The sequence below is a fragment of the Berghia stephanieae genome, chromosome 2 (assembly GCF_034508935.2).
Source record: "Berghia stephanieae isolate SIO BIC M18660-M18661 chromosome 2, UCSD_Bste_1.3, whole genome shotgun sequence".
Lineage (NCBI taxonomy): Eukaryota > Metazoa > Mollusca > Gastropoda > Nudibranchia > Aeolidiidae > Berghia > Berghia stephanieae.
Genome location: NC_088361.1, coordinates 102,404,575 through 102,419,574, shown reverse-complemented (window position 1 = coordinate 102,419,574; position 15,000 = coordinate 102,404,575). Strand labels below are relative to the sequence as shown.

The 15,000-nt window shown below is 36.8% G+C and overlaps 1 protein-coding gene across 4 annotated transcripts in view; it reads left to right on the top strand.

Annotated features, from left to right (window-relative positions):
- The window catches only part of LOC144966105 (uncharacterized), a 54,296-nt gene that overhangs the window by 17,468 nt on the left and 21,828 nt on the right, over positions 1-15,000 (top strand). For 2 of the 4 annotated variants that reach the window (XR_013644157.1, XR_013644158.1), the window contains exon 1: positions 6,656-6,751. The exons of the other annotated variants lie outside the window; for them this stretch is intronic. The gene's annotated coding sequence lies outside the window, so the exon portion shown is untranslated. Of the gene's footprint in view, positions 1-6,655; positions 6,752-15,000 lie in introns of those variants that run through there. 4 annotated transcript variants of the gene reach the window in all.

Here is a 15,000-nt window from a genome sequence, read left to right as displayed (position 1 = left end):
ATTAACAACAACAACAATATTGCTTATGTTTATTACCAGCAATGTTCAGAAACTTTTGGAATAAAATGTTCGGAAATAATGTGACCAAAGCATATCTTATTTAGCGACATTGTGTCACTTGTGACATTAGACCGATGACACCATTACTTATGTCACAAGCAATACCAAATTGCAATTTCGACAATATATCATTAATTTCAGTCAAACCAGTGTAATAACCACAGTTAAATATGGAATTTAATAATATTCAGAAACCAAAGACTTCAAAAATAGAAATTTACATGGAAATTAGAGCATCTGAATGTGACTTGTGACATAAGACCGGTGACACCATTACTTATGTCACAAGCAACACCATATCACACTTTCGTCCATTATATATCATTATTTTCAGTCAAAAAAGCACAAAATCCTACTCTAAAATGAAATTCAATAATATTTTAAGAAACTAAATACTTTCAAATTGGAAATATACTTAGAAATGATTAATACCATTGTTGCTATTACTTTGGTCAAAATCGGCACTAGAACTCAATTTTGCCTCAATAAATCAAGAATAGCAACTGAACACATGTAATATAGCCTGTTAAAATGTAATCAATGACATTTCAAGCTTTGAAGAACATGAAAACAGAAATACATTAGACATTGCAAACTTAAGTGTCACCTGTGACATTTTAACCAATGACACCAATGGTCACAAAAAGTACCAGAAGTCACACAAACACTAGATAAATATCAGCCATGGTAATGAATTCATGTAACCATACGGTAACATCCGCCCTACTGCTCAAATCTGCTAGTTTGTAGTAATTTTGTGTGTTAATAGTAAATCAAATCAAATTTCTTGACAACCCTTCTTTTATCTGGATTCGTCAAAAGCTTGAGTTTTGTTTTTTTCTTGATTGATACAACCCTGAAAAACATAAAAAGTTAGAATTACAAGGAAATAATTGTGTCAAAATCACAGTCTTATGGGATATGTCATAATATCATATTTGTAAGTAGAATAACAGCTGAAAACATACTTTTTGGTGGCACTTTGTAATATCCATTAGCAAGTGTTGCTTGTGACAATGTAAAATAGCGATGACACCAAAGATCAACTTACCTTTTCTGCCTGGAGCCACGCTGGGAAGGCAAATGAAAGTGCTGCACTTCAAAGACTGGTAAGAAGGGTGGATCAAAATTGCGAATCGCCATTTAACGAAACAAACTTCCACGTGTTCACGCATGCCGTGTTGCTTGTGACAAATGACACCAAAACCAATAAACCTCAATACCGGTAAAACAGTATACATTTACTCCAAGATTTGAGTTCAGATAGTAAATCTATGCTTTTTTCTCATAATAAAACATTTTATAAACATTAAACATGAGCTTTAAAGTTTCTTGTCGAGTCTTAGTATTGTGCTGTGTTTGATGACACCAAAGGTCACAAGCAACACCAACTTTTTAAGAAGTCTATATGAAACTTAAACAGATATGTAATATACTGCAATTGCGTTCAAAAGTAAATTTTGACTTTATACTATTAGTCAAATTTCAATCACGTGAGCTAAAACATCACATTTAATTTCTACATGATTTCTAAAAAGGTCATGCGTTGACCTCGTTTTAAGCACATGCCAAACAGCATTCAAATTTCACTTTCAAGTTGTTTATTTCATATTCTGTTGAACAGAGTATGTTGAGCTATCTCATTTTATCTCTTCTTCATATTATCAATTGATTACAAGCATTAACCCAATGAAAACAGCCCATAATTAATTAAAAATCAAATTTTCTTAACACTGGTATCAGGCGGGCACCTTTTGACCTTGGCTCATATATATATATATATATATATATATATATATATATATATATATATATATATATATATATGAAACAGATCATTACCAACCACAACAGACAAATCATATCCGAACCCAACAACATAAATACAAATAAAGACAACTGCAACTGCAGAAAGAAAGACAATTGCCCTCTTAAAGGAAACTGCCAAAAAAGCGCCATAGTATACAAAGCCACCATAACCACTGATAACACCGCAGCACAATACATCGGCAGCACAGAACCCCCATTCAAAACACGATACAACAATCACAAAGCCTCCATAACACATGAAAGCAAAGCAAAAAGCACCAAATTAGCAATGCACTATTGGGAACAAATAAACACTAATAAAACACCAACAATAACCTGGGAGGTCGTCAGGCAAAGCATCCCCTACAGATGCGGTGCTAGAAAATGCAATTTATGCCTGACAGAGAAACTGGAAATATTATTACACAACTACAGAAACAATAGCACCTTAAACAAAAGATCAGAACTAATGACAATGTGCAGACACTCTAACAAATTCAAGCTCAAAACGCAAAAGGCCAAATAACCCCCCCCCCCCCCCCTTCCCCCCCTTCCCGACCCCATTATACCCCTCCTCCCCCTCTTCCCCCCCCCCCCCCCGACCTCCCCCCCCCCCCCCCCCCCGCCTCCCCACGCAACCACATTCCACAACACTATCACACACACACACACACACACACATGTACACACCACACACAACACACCTACGCGCATACACACACACACACACACACTCATAATATAAGCTATGAGAGCACATCACAACAATGCCAATACACATCAACACTAATCACCACTACACAACGAGACCAAGATCAAGTAATTAGTTTGGAGTAAAAAACCTACACGCACACGCACACATACACACACACACACACACACACACACACACACACACACTCATAATATAAACATGAGAGCACATCACAATACACATCAAAACTAATCACCACTACACAACGAAACAACTTTAGTTTGGAGTTTTCTGCGGACATTACTAAGGATTACGCCGATTGAAGACGTATAAGACACAGAAAGATGTGAGTGACAATTTGCATTTTATATATATATATATATATATATATATATATATATATATATATATATATATATATATATATATATATATACGAGTATATAATAATAATAATAATAATAATAATAATAATAATAATAATAATAATAATAATAATAATAATAATAATAATAATAATAATAATAATAATAATAATAATAATAATAATAATAATAATAATAATAATAATTATAATACTTTGTTGCATCCCAAAAAGGAAATTTTTTGTACAGACGTGTTATAATTTACATAATAAGATAAAAATACAATGGAAATAGGATGTATATATGAAAAAGGAGTAGCTCCATAACCAGAGCTGCGCTTTATAATATGAATAATTTCAACACTGTATAATAGTCAAAACTGTCACTATAAATTAAAAATTGAAAAGATTGCAAAACAAATAAATTGATAATTTAATATTTACATTTTTTGAAAGTAAAAATGCGAAATAATTATATAAAATGATTACTGCTTGTTGTTATAAAGCCTAATACTGGACGGCAGAAAAGATTTTCGGTGTCTCTCTGTTTTCGTTGAAATAGAGAAAGGGCGACCACTTCTTTCTGACATAATAACTGATGGTCTTAGTGGATGATACTGGTCATTTAATATTTTAGTTATTTTATTTATACAAAATTTCTCGTATAAAAGATCTACATCGTCAACATCATTTATATAGCGTTTAATAGATTTTTAAATATTTGAATTTAGTTTGTTCCTTTCCACTGCTAAGCAATTGCCTCCCCAAGCTGTTATACAAAATGACAAAACACTTTCGATTACTGCTCTATAAAATAATGTGCAGAGGGTTTTATCTATTCTAAACTGAGAGAGTTTTGATAAAAAATATGTACGTCTGCACATCTTATGCCTAATTATTTTCAAGTGTTCATCCCACTTGAGCCTGTCATCAATTGTTACACCAAGGTATTTGTACTGAGGAACTCGCTGGACGAATTGGTCCTTTAATTTTAACGGTTCTATCGGTTCCTTCACTCTCCTAAAGTCAATCACTAGCTCCTTTGTCTTGCTTATGTTAAGCTCTAGGTGGTGGGCATCACACCAAGACACAAATCTATCAATTTCTTGCCTATAAGCCACTTCGTTGCCATTTGTTATGAGGCCTTGAAGAGCGGTGTCATCTGCAAACTTTATCAAAGGTACACTCAGGTTTTGACTTCTACAGTCATTCGTGTATATTGTGAATAATACAGGGGACAATGTCAACCTTGAGTAGCACCAGTATTTGTAGTTATACAGGAAGATATGTTTTGTCCTAATTGAACATATTGTGCTCTCTCCGTAAGAAATTCGAGCACCCAAGCAATTATATACTTGTTTAGATTCAGACTAGTCAATTTTTGAACAACCAACTGAGGTTGCATTGTATTGAACGCTGAAGAAAAATCTGCGAAAAGCAATCTGCAATAGCTCTTAGCGTGATCTAGATGCCTGTAGATGTTGTTTGTAAACAGCAAAATGGCATCCTCTACGCCACGTCCTGGTTTGTAAGCAATTTGATGACTATCACTCAATGGCATAAACTGGTTCCTAATTTTAACAAGAACAAGTTTTTCTAAAGATGTCATGACTATTGAAGTCAGTGCAACAGGTCTGAGATCGTTCATAGATTCAAGTTTTTCTTTTTTTGGAACAGGAATAATTTTTGAAGTTTTCCAAATTTCAGGGATCGAAACGCATTGGAGGGACCAGTTAAAAATATGTGTATAAATGGGGGACAGTTGATGGGCACATTCTTTTAATAATTTTCCTTTCAATCCATCCGGCCCAGCAGCCTTCCTCTCGTTTAGTTTCGAAAATACGAATCTCGTTTCTTCTTCACTGACCTCAATAGTCATTTCATCTTCCAAAGCCCTGTCTAATTTATGTTTTTCATTTTCAATATCAAATTTGTTTGCTGTGTCGAAACGTGAATAAAATTTATTTAGAGTTTCAATTTCGATATCTTCAGATATAATCGTGGGCTTTGGATTATAGTTAACAGCAGTTTTAAGCCCCCGCCACGTGTCCCGTATATCCCCAGAAGAAAAGCATTTTTCAATTTTATTTTTGTACTTGTCTCTACAACTGGATATTACTATCTTTATCTATTTTTGTTTTGTTTTCAGATCTTTTTATTTCTACTAGTAAAGAGAGTTTTCTTTTGGTTCAATAAAAGTTTTAGATCTTTTGTTATCCAAGGCTTGTTGTTAGGATAATATTTTATTTCTTTTTTACAAGACACGAGCTGTTCACAGAATTTTAAATACTCACTCACACAGTCATTCAGCTCATCCACACTATCACATGATTCGATAAAAACATTCCAGTCAGTGCATTCAAAACAACCACGCAAATCTTCACACACACTTCCGTTCCAGATCTGTACACTTTTCTTTACTGGTTTTACACGTTTAAAAACAGGGCGGTAGGTGGGGAGTAGCAAGAGCATGCAGTGGTCAGATAAACCTAATGGGGCACGGGGTAAACATTTGTAACTATTTTTAATATTACACAGGAATAAATCTAATGTTTTTTTGTCCCTTGTCTCGCAGTCCACGTATTGATGAAGTCCCGGGAGAGTGAAATCTTTACATTGGTTAAAATCACCAGTGACCATCAATACGGCATCGGGCGACTTAATTTGAATGTCCTGTATTTCTTTCTTCAAAATATTTTTCGCTGTGTAGTTGTCTGATGATGGTGGAATGTAGACGTTGATGATGATGACATGAGTAAATTCCCGGGGTAGATAATAAGGTCGTGACGAAACAGTAATAAATTCAATATAATCGTCACAATACATTTTCTTTATTTGACAATTATTGGGGTGGCACCATTTGTTGTTAATATATGTGCACACCCCACCCCCAGTTCGTTTATTTACATTAGTCCGATCTCCTCGAAATAGTGAATATTGCTCAATATCAAAACATGATGATGGTATGTGAGGAGAGAGCCAAGTCTCTGTTAACGCTATTATGGAGGCTTGACGATAGTCATTATTGTAACGACCCAGTGAAAACAGTTCATCAATTTTATTCTTCAGTGATCTTACATTACCTGTCACTACACAGGGTAAAAATGGACGAAAAGGCCGTCTGTTGAATTTTGTTTTTATTCCTTCTTTTTTCCCCCTCTTTCTTACTTTAATAAACGATGTGTCAACAGTGGGTGGTGGGGGTGACACGGGTTGGAGGGATCGGAGAGTCTCTGGAGTATATATTATCGATAGGCTTTTGGCAGCAAAATCACAGGCTAAAACACCATTTATGCTTATAAATATACTAATAAATATAAAAATCAGGAACAATATATACTTCACATCCATTTTGAATAAAAATTAGGCGTAAATTCCGGCGATTGAATGATAAATGAATAAAAATATGTGTAGAAGTAGGTAAACATTCACAACACGTCTGTTGTCGCCGGAAGCCAGCGCCAACGCCGTATATATATATATATATATATATATATATATATATATATATATATATATATATATAGAGAGAGAGAGAGAGAGAGAGAGAGAGAGAGAGAGAGAGAGAGAAGCTGCTAACCAGCCGTACCTGAACGGAGCGAGTGGGTGTCTTAGAGCTAATGGCGTGCGTCCCCAGTATGTGATATTATCCTACTGCTGTTCATCCTGTCTGTTACTATCTATTTATAAATCTATGATACAAATACTATCCATACAAACCGTGTCCTGTTCATTTTGAATTGTGAACCATTCTAACCGTCTCATAGGACAGATAATACTACACATTGAATTATTGAATTTCAAGTCAGGGATTGACATCAAACGTATGTAGTTTTTATTTTGGCTGCTTTTCCACAAGTTCCTGACACTGGCTTTGCTTTGTTTGTTTTTTTTTATCTATTATTAGTTACTGAAAATATTTAGATATTTATTTAATTTGTCGGATGCTTTTCCACAAGTCCCTGGTACTTTCTTCGATTTATTTTTTTTAAAACCCGTAATTCTAATTTTCGGATATTCATTTGGGAGTCCTTCCGAAAGCTAAGGGACACAACTCAAATAGCTCAGCTAGATAAGTTTGGGGGGGGGGGGGGGGGGGGCTGTTATGGGTAGTGGTGAAACCATTGATTTTTTTTTTTAAAGAGTGAAGAAATACCATTTAAAAATAATACTTTGATAACATTCTAAGATTTTCACTTTCGATAGGGTCAATGTTAGGGTGGTGGAGGGTTTTTGCCCACTGTTTTTATAACATTTTATGGGACATTTTACTTATCCAAACCAGCGACCACCTGATCTCTAGCCCTTCGGTCTTGTGCCATGACGTAGAAGTTAGATGTCTTTTGTAGTTGTTCCAGGTGACTATAAAGTGTGTTACTGATGCTTGGATTTGGTGGGAGGAATGTGCATCTCAGGTCTTCAAGAGGTTAACATTCAAGCAAGTGGTGTGTTATTGTTTCATTGGGGTGATGACATAGGGGGCAGGAAGGGGATGTGTCTTTTGTAATTTTGCTTAAATGGTTGTTGAGAGGTATGTGTTGTGTTCTTAGTTGAAAGATGATGCTTTGCTGGTGTCTTCTGAGCTTATTTAGGCAATCAGTCTTTACAGGAGTGGTCATATGGGAAAACATACATCTACCTGTGGTGCTCATTGCCCAACTGTTCATCCATTCTTCTCTCGTATTTGTTTTGATTATTTGTTTCGCTGTGTCTAAGGATACTGGAAATGATGGTTGTAAAAGTGTTGATCCGAGTCTGGCTAGTCTGTCTGCATTGTCATTTCCTGGTATATTTGAATGTCCCGGTATCCACTGGAGAGATAAGTCTACTCTGTGTGTTGTAAGGAATTCATCTAGTTGAGATCTTAAACTATTGAACGTTGAGGAGAGTTTATCTAAATCGAGAACTTGGAGAACCGATTTGGAGTCTGTGAAGATGATAGTGTTTTGAAGTTTTGAAGGGTTTAGCTGGAAAACAGAAGAGAGGTGTCGCAGTGAGGCTTCCATTGCAACTGCCTCTGTCTCGTAGTTTGAGCAGGAGCTTCAGCAAGAATTGTGGATTTTATCACAGGTTTTATCTGGGTATTCTACTACAAACCCATACCCAGCATTTTTAGTTCCTTTGTGGGCAGATCCATCTGTGTAAACATGTATCCAGTTGTCTGGGTATTCTTGTATTGTCTTCATTGCTAATGTTTGTATATCTGATTTGTTTTTAATTCTTGTTGTTTCTTCTACGAGGTTAGTCTTTATTTTTGGAAGTTTTAGTTCGGCGTATGGAGGTTTTTGACTGATTAAAATAGATTTTTCTCTGTTTTCTGGGAGTCTTTGTCTTTCATTCAAGTTGTTAGCAATGTGTAGCAGGGATTTTTGTTTTAATCTTGTTCTTGGTTTCCATTTCTCTGCCAGAATTCTGTTTGGATGTAATGTCACATGCTGCTGTTGGTGTCGATCTCAGGGCACCGGAGATGAAGCGAAGGGCTTGGTTTTGTACTCTGTCCAAGGTTTTGTGTGTGTTTTTACTACCTACATTTTGGAGGGCTAAATTGTAGTCCATGACGGAACGCACATAGCCTAAATAGAGTTGTCGAAGCGAGTTTTTGTCTGCTCCCCAATTAGTACTGGCTAGTCGTTTTAGTAACTGGAGTCTCTTTGTGGCTTTGATTTTTACATTCTGAGTGTGTTTGTTCAGAGATAGTTGTCTGTCTAACTGTATGCCCAAATATGTGGGGTTTTCTTCTTTCGCGAGTTGATGGCCTTGGATGGAGAGTGTTATTTCTTTCTTGGAAACAGGATGGCTCTTAGTAAATATAGAGTAGACTGTTTTATTGCAATTTACTTTTAATTTCCATTTATCACAGAATGTGTTTAAGCTTTCTAAATCTTCATTTATTCTATTGGAGGCTATTGGTAGGTGCTTTGTAGTATACCACATAACTAAATCGTCAGCATATATGGCCTTTTCTGTCTGTAATACTTCTGGTAGATCATTTATAAAAATAAGAAAGAGAGTACAGCTGAGGCAGGATCCTTGTGGGAGATCTTCCTCTAATACTTCTCTGTTTGACAGTCCGTTATTAATTTTTGTTTGGATTGTTCTGTTACTGAGAAATTGTTTAATCCAGAAGTAGAGATTTCCATCAATTCCGTAGTCCATCATTTTTGATAACAACCCTTTCCCCCATACTTTGTCATAGGCTTGTTGGAGATCAACAAAAACCGCGACTGTATGTTTTCCATCTTGAAAGCCATCAATTATTTTTTGACTTAATCTAAACAATTGATCTTCTGTTCTTTGCCCTATCCTAAAGCCTGCCTGATATTTATTTAGTAGGCCACATGTCTCCAGCCACCAGTATAATCGGTTATTTACCATTCTCTCAGCGATCTTTCCAACACATGAGGTGAGAGATATTGGTCGGTAACTTTTCGTTTCGTCGGGTGGTTTATCTTTCTTTAAGATTGGAATTATAATAGCATTTTTCCATCCCCTTGGTACTATTCCTGTCTCCCATGTTAGATTTATAAGTTTGAGAAGCATCTGTTTACCTCTCACGCTAAGATGCAAGAGCATTTCATTGTGTATCTTATCTGGTCCAGGGAATTTCCTTAACTTGAGTTTTTTCATAGCTCTGTGAAGTTCTGACATGGTAAAGCCCTCTTTGAACAGATATGAGATAGCTTTTGGGGCCTTTTCTTGATGTTTAAGGTCTTTAATCAATTTTTTGTCCTTTTCACTTCTTTTTGATGCCTTGTTTACTGAAGCAACATGTTTGTTGAAGATCATGGCTTTTTTTTGGTCATCTACGATTGTTCCTTCTGTAGTTTTCATGGGCTTTGGGTTGGTTTTCGGGGTTTCATTGTTAAGATTATTAAGTAAGGCCCATGCTTTTTTCCCATTTTGATTGAGGTCAATATCAGCGCATGTGTCTGCCAATTTCTTTCTTTAGCGTTGTTAATAGTTCTTTTGACAATTGCCGATGCTTTATTGTACTCAATCTTGTTTTTAATGGTTTTGTTTTCCTCTAAGTTTTTCCTTGTTTCCTTTCTTGCATGTACTGCTTTTTCAATTTCTTTGCTCCAGAAGGGTTTGTAATTCTGTCGACTACCTCTTGGAATTCCTGCTTTTGCAGCTGCAAGAATGGCTTTGGTGAGGGCTTCGTTTAAATGTTCTCCACTTGATGTATCTGTAATTTTTGGAAGCTGGTCATCTAATGTTGCTGTGAAAACATCCCAGTCTGCTTTCTTGAAATTCCATTTGGATTTCTGCTCAAATGTTTTCTTCTGTGTTTGAACTGTTATTTGTGTTAAAATTGGTTTATGGTCACTGCCTATTTCATCCAGGACTTTAATGTGACAAGAATTCAGAAGGTCAGAGGAGATGATGGTTAGATCGGGATGACTCAGGGACATATGAGCTCTGTGAAGAAGGGTGGGGACTGAGTCTGCATTTTGTAAAATGGTGAGGTTGGTTGTATTGCAAAGCTTTTCTAGTTCTTTTCCTGTGTTGTTTAAATTTTTGTATACCCATAGTGGAGAGTGGCCATTGAAGTCACCATCAATTATTGTGTTGTTGTATTGGGAACTGTTTAGATCTGTTAGGTTTATAGTATACCGTGGAGGGTTGTAAATGTTGTAAATGGTAAATTTCTTATTTAGGTGCCATAAGGTGACTTTCTGTACATCGGTTGAGCTCTGTGATGGTTTAGAAGTAACATCTCCCGTGATGTCATTTCTTATATAAGTAATAACACCACGGCAGTCGTCACATTTGCAGGTATAGTATGTATAACCAGCAATATATGGATCGCTATTTTTATACAGGGTTTCCTGAAGTAAAGCAATGTGAACTTCCTTTTCATTTAATAATTTCTTCAGCTCTGACTTTTTATTCCTGATTCCACAAATGTTAATTTGTAAAATACTCAAATGTTTGTGGGATCAGCCTGGGTATTCACTGTCTGGCGCGGACCTTTTTCGAGGCGACGTCCGAGCTCGTATGCTTTCCTTTTGTTTGTCATGGCATGCTGGGGAGTCTCTGGTCTGTCTTCCCACCCTAACCTGTATTCCTTGTCAGCTGCATAACATCAGGAGCTGCAGATGCATGTTCCTCATATAATTAATTTTTATAGGGTTTAGTCAAGTAGCCTTCATTTTGTCTTTCCCACAGTCTCTTTCATGATTGACGGTCGCCCATTCCCCGCCACCTACTGTTTCCTGGCTTGCAGTTATCTATTTCAGTTATTCTTTCTGCTTAAAGGACCATATTTCATAAACAGAGGATCGTCACGTCCTGGGTCATTTGTGTCGATGAGAGATTCTGTGGGCCTTAAACAAAGGGATACCAGCCCTTTCCCTAAAAATCTCAATTTTTTAAGAAGGATACATGATTACAATCAATCACAGATAGTCATGCAGAAGACATGGGCCACAGGCCGACCAAAGAGGGAGTATAGAAGTGTTAAAGTTACAGCACTAGGAAACAAGTATGAGCTATAGGGGTAGATTAAGAAAAGTAAGGACATACAGAGGACACCACACTACAGAATGAGTGTGAGGTGGGTGGGTGAGGAGCAGAGTGTGTACCACTCATCGGTGGGTTCTGTCTCCTGCACCTTAAGAGGAAGGGGTCCCACCTACTCCCTAGCCCGGTTATACCGCCGGGGACTCGGTCGCGCCCATAACAAACTCAGTAGAAACGGGGAACACCACGGGAAGGTGCTGTTATGGACACAATAATGCATGAGAGGCCATATGCAATAATCTCTGTCAGACAGGATTACGCGGCAATCAATGCACCTAGAAATGAGAGATGTTGGGTTCGAAATGCACATCAATTTCCTTTCAGCAAGCGGGACGTCCGGCCCAGACCTTGCAGCTCCCCATGGGACATTTTAATATATTTTTAAAAAGAGTTTTATTTATTTTAATTGATAACAGTTTTCCAAAAACACAAAGCACAAAAGAATTTAGTATATTTTATTAGGGTCGAGTGGGGGGTGTGTATTTCCCCCTACTGTTTTAATATTAATAACATGGAGGAAGTGGAAGGTCGTGGGGAAGGGGGTCTTTCCTTTTTTAAAAAAAAAGTTTCATTCATTTTATTAATACTAGTTATCTAATTACTCAATGCACGAAGAATTTAGATTTCTGAGAACCTACCTAAGGTCTAAGGTAAGGAACCCCCCAAAATCTTTTATTTTTTTGTGAGAAATTCTTTGAACACCATGCACTTTTTCGGCTTTTTGGAATTTTTATTAGAACATTACAAAGTTGAGAATCAAAATGTTATGACAAAAATTGATTTTAAAAATTTATAATTTGGATTCTAATTCAAAATACACATAGATACCTTATCAACAAAAAAATCGTTATGTTTTTTTATAAGTGTAATGTAATCAGATGGAGCAATAATGTCACAAGGTCTGCCATTTTTGTCAAATTTCTTTCAATCGCTGCATGTAGTGTGTCGCACACCATCTGAGTATGTTCTTTCTCCAAATACTTTTGTTCAACTATGACGCCTTGCTTCCGTACACGTAATATGCTCAACTGTCTTGGCATCATGATGTTCCTATGTTTTCGCTGTAGATTATTATTTTGGTGTAAGTACCAGCTGTTAATTTTGCGCAAAAGTTGTTATAGAAACAACTCGGTCAGACCTTCGTTGACGTCATGCCAGATGTGACAATCCACGTCAGAGATCCCCATACCAAATATTGTGATATTGTCAATTGTCAATTTAGTCTTGATTACCAGCTATTTTTAGAATTTTCCCCAAAAATTCACTCCAATCCAACGCAAGAATAGACTTTTCTTACTCAAACAAAAAAGTAACAAGTGAACTCTACAGCACAGTGTTTAGTTTCTACAGCTGTAATCAAAGAATTTCTTTAAATGTTGTGATGTACAAGAGAAATCAGAATAAGAAAATTGTCTGTTGCATCGTAACGAATGTGACGATTTTCCTATGAGTGGTAAGGAGAGGGTTAAAGATCAGAGGCTTGGATCGATGGAGATAATAAAAGTCTTGAGATCAATTAAAATTAATAAAGTCTCTGTTCCTCGTTTATTTTTATGCTTCCCTTTTTGCTTCAAGCTGTCACCATTTTTCACGATGAGAATTCCATGACATTTCATCGAGATTTCCACTTTCGTGTTTTTCGCATTCATCGCATTTGTCTTTTCTTGGCTTTCTTGAAAAATATTGCAGTCTGTCTTCCTCTGTTCGATACATCTGGTTCCTCTTCCCTTGCAATAACATCTTTCTTTCAATAGCTTCGCCTCCTTTTCAACACATTTGCATTTCTTTGATTATTCATCTATTTTCTTCCAACATAAAATGTCCGGCCTGTCTTTTTTTTTTTTGTTTGTCACTAATTTTGTTATATGTAATTAGCCAGTCAGTTCTATTTACTATTTGGTCATTTGTTGTATCCAAATGATTCGTGTTTGAAATGTCCTGTAGTGTCTCTACAACTTCTCTATAGTTAGGTCTATATAAAGTAGTGACGCCATGCTCTGTGTTCAATAGAATATCGATGGTGTCATGCATGGGGAAGGACGATATCATGTCGAAGTCGTTTTGGATTGTTTGATCTGAAATATAAATTTGTAACTTTAAAGTTATTATTATGGTCAGTTTAATACATGCATTTATCATTTATGTTGGTATTCTTCATGTACTTTTATTCCTATTTTCATACTAAAATAGAAAGTCCTATTTCCTTATTTGGGGTCCATTTTGCCCCCCCCCCCCCCCCCCCCATGACTTGCAAATAGACAAATACTAGAAAGTCATATTTTCTGATTTGGGGCCCATTTGGCCCCCGTGACTTGCACATAAAGTGCAACCTCTGGATAACGACACTCCTGAATAGCGACAATCCCTGGATAGCGACATTGACCTCTGGTCCCGAACTGTTTGCCATATATTATTAGTAATAAAAACCCCTAAATAGCGACATACACTTCAATAAAACCCCTGTCTAGCGACATCGTTATAACAACAAACTTCAGTTGAAACCGATGCTTGATACCCGATCATCATCATCTCGTACTCTGAAATAATAAAAAAACGCGTTTCCCCCTCCCAAGAGATCGCTTTGTTACCGACCAATCAGAACATGTTTACTGATCTGCGTGGAATCTGCGCTTGCCCACAGCAAAAGAATTGATCAGTGGATGGTACTCTCAGGGGTCCATTAACCGTCCATGATAGCTACCTGTCTGAGGTCAGTTGAGCTTAGCTGATATGTCCAATGGGGTCAATTAAGGATATTTATGGTCTTATACGTAATATATTGGAATAGCCGGGAAAGCAGTAACAGCCTCTTTCACTTTATTATTTTCATTGGAAAAATCAGTTGTTTGGCTAAACATCAGTTCACATTTGATCTTATTGTGATTAATACACTCGAGCACGGAAATCTCGAGCACGCAACTCTCAGAATCACGGAAATCTCAAACTTGGTACAATTCCCCGTTTTGATCCCTCTATTTTGTTAATATTGGCAACACAAAAATCTCGAACACTTTCCGGGACCAACACGGAAATCTCAAACAAAATAGTCATTCCCTTGCGGTCCGTTTAAATTATTTTTCGCGAATTATTTGTGTTGAACTTGAACGGAAACGAAAGATGCCATCGCTCTCCTCGTAGTGCTAAGTATCAGTCTAGTTAATGTTTTACGCGTGCGTGTGTGTGGCATATATATATAAGTGTGTGTGTGTGTGTTTGTGTGTGTGTGTGTGCATGCTGAACTAAGGGGGAATCGCGTAGCATGTTTGACCAGCGTCTTAAGCACACCACCCATCACTTAATTGGGATGACTAGTAGGGCAGTGAGTGCCGTAGGCGGTAACTGTTACGTTTTAAAATTATACAAACAATTAGGGGTGGGGAAGGTGGGACGAGAGCATTATCATTTATTACATAGATGATACTGTGTGTGAGCAATCCCCCCTCTCTTTAGCCTGCTATGGGTAAGAGTATAAGTGGGTTAAGCAGGCTTGCCTAGCCTCAGTTTCAAATTTCAGGGACATTTTACGATTAGGACCTCAGATGATGAGGTG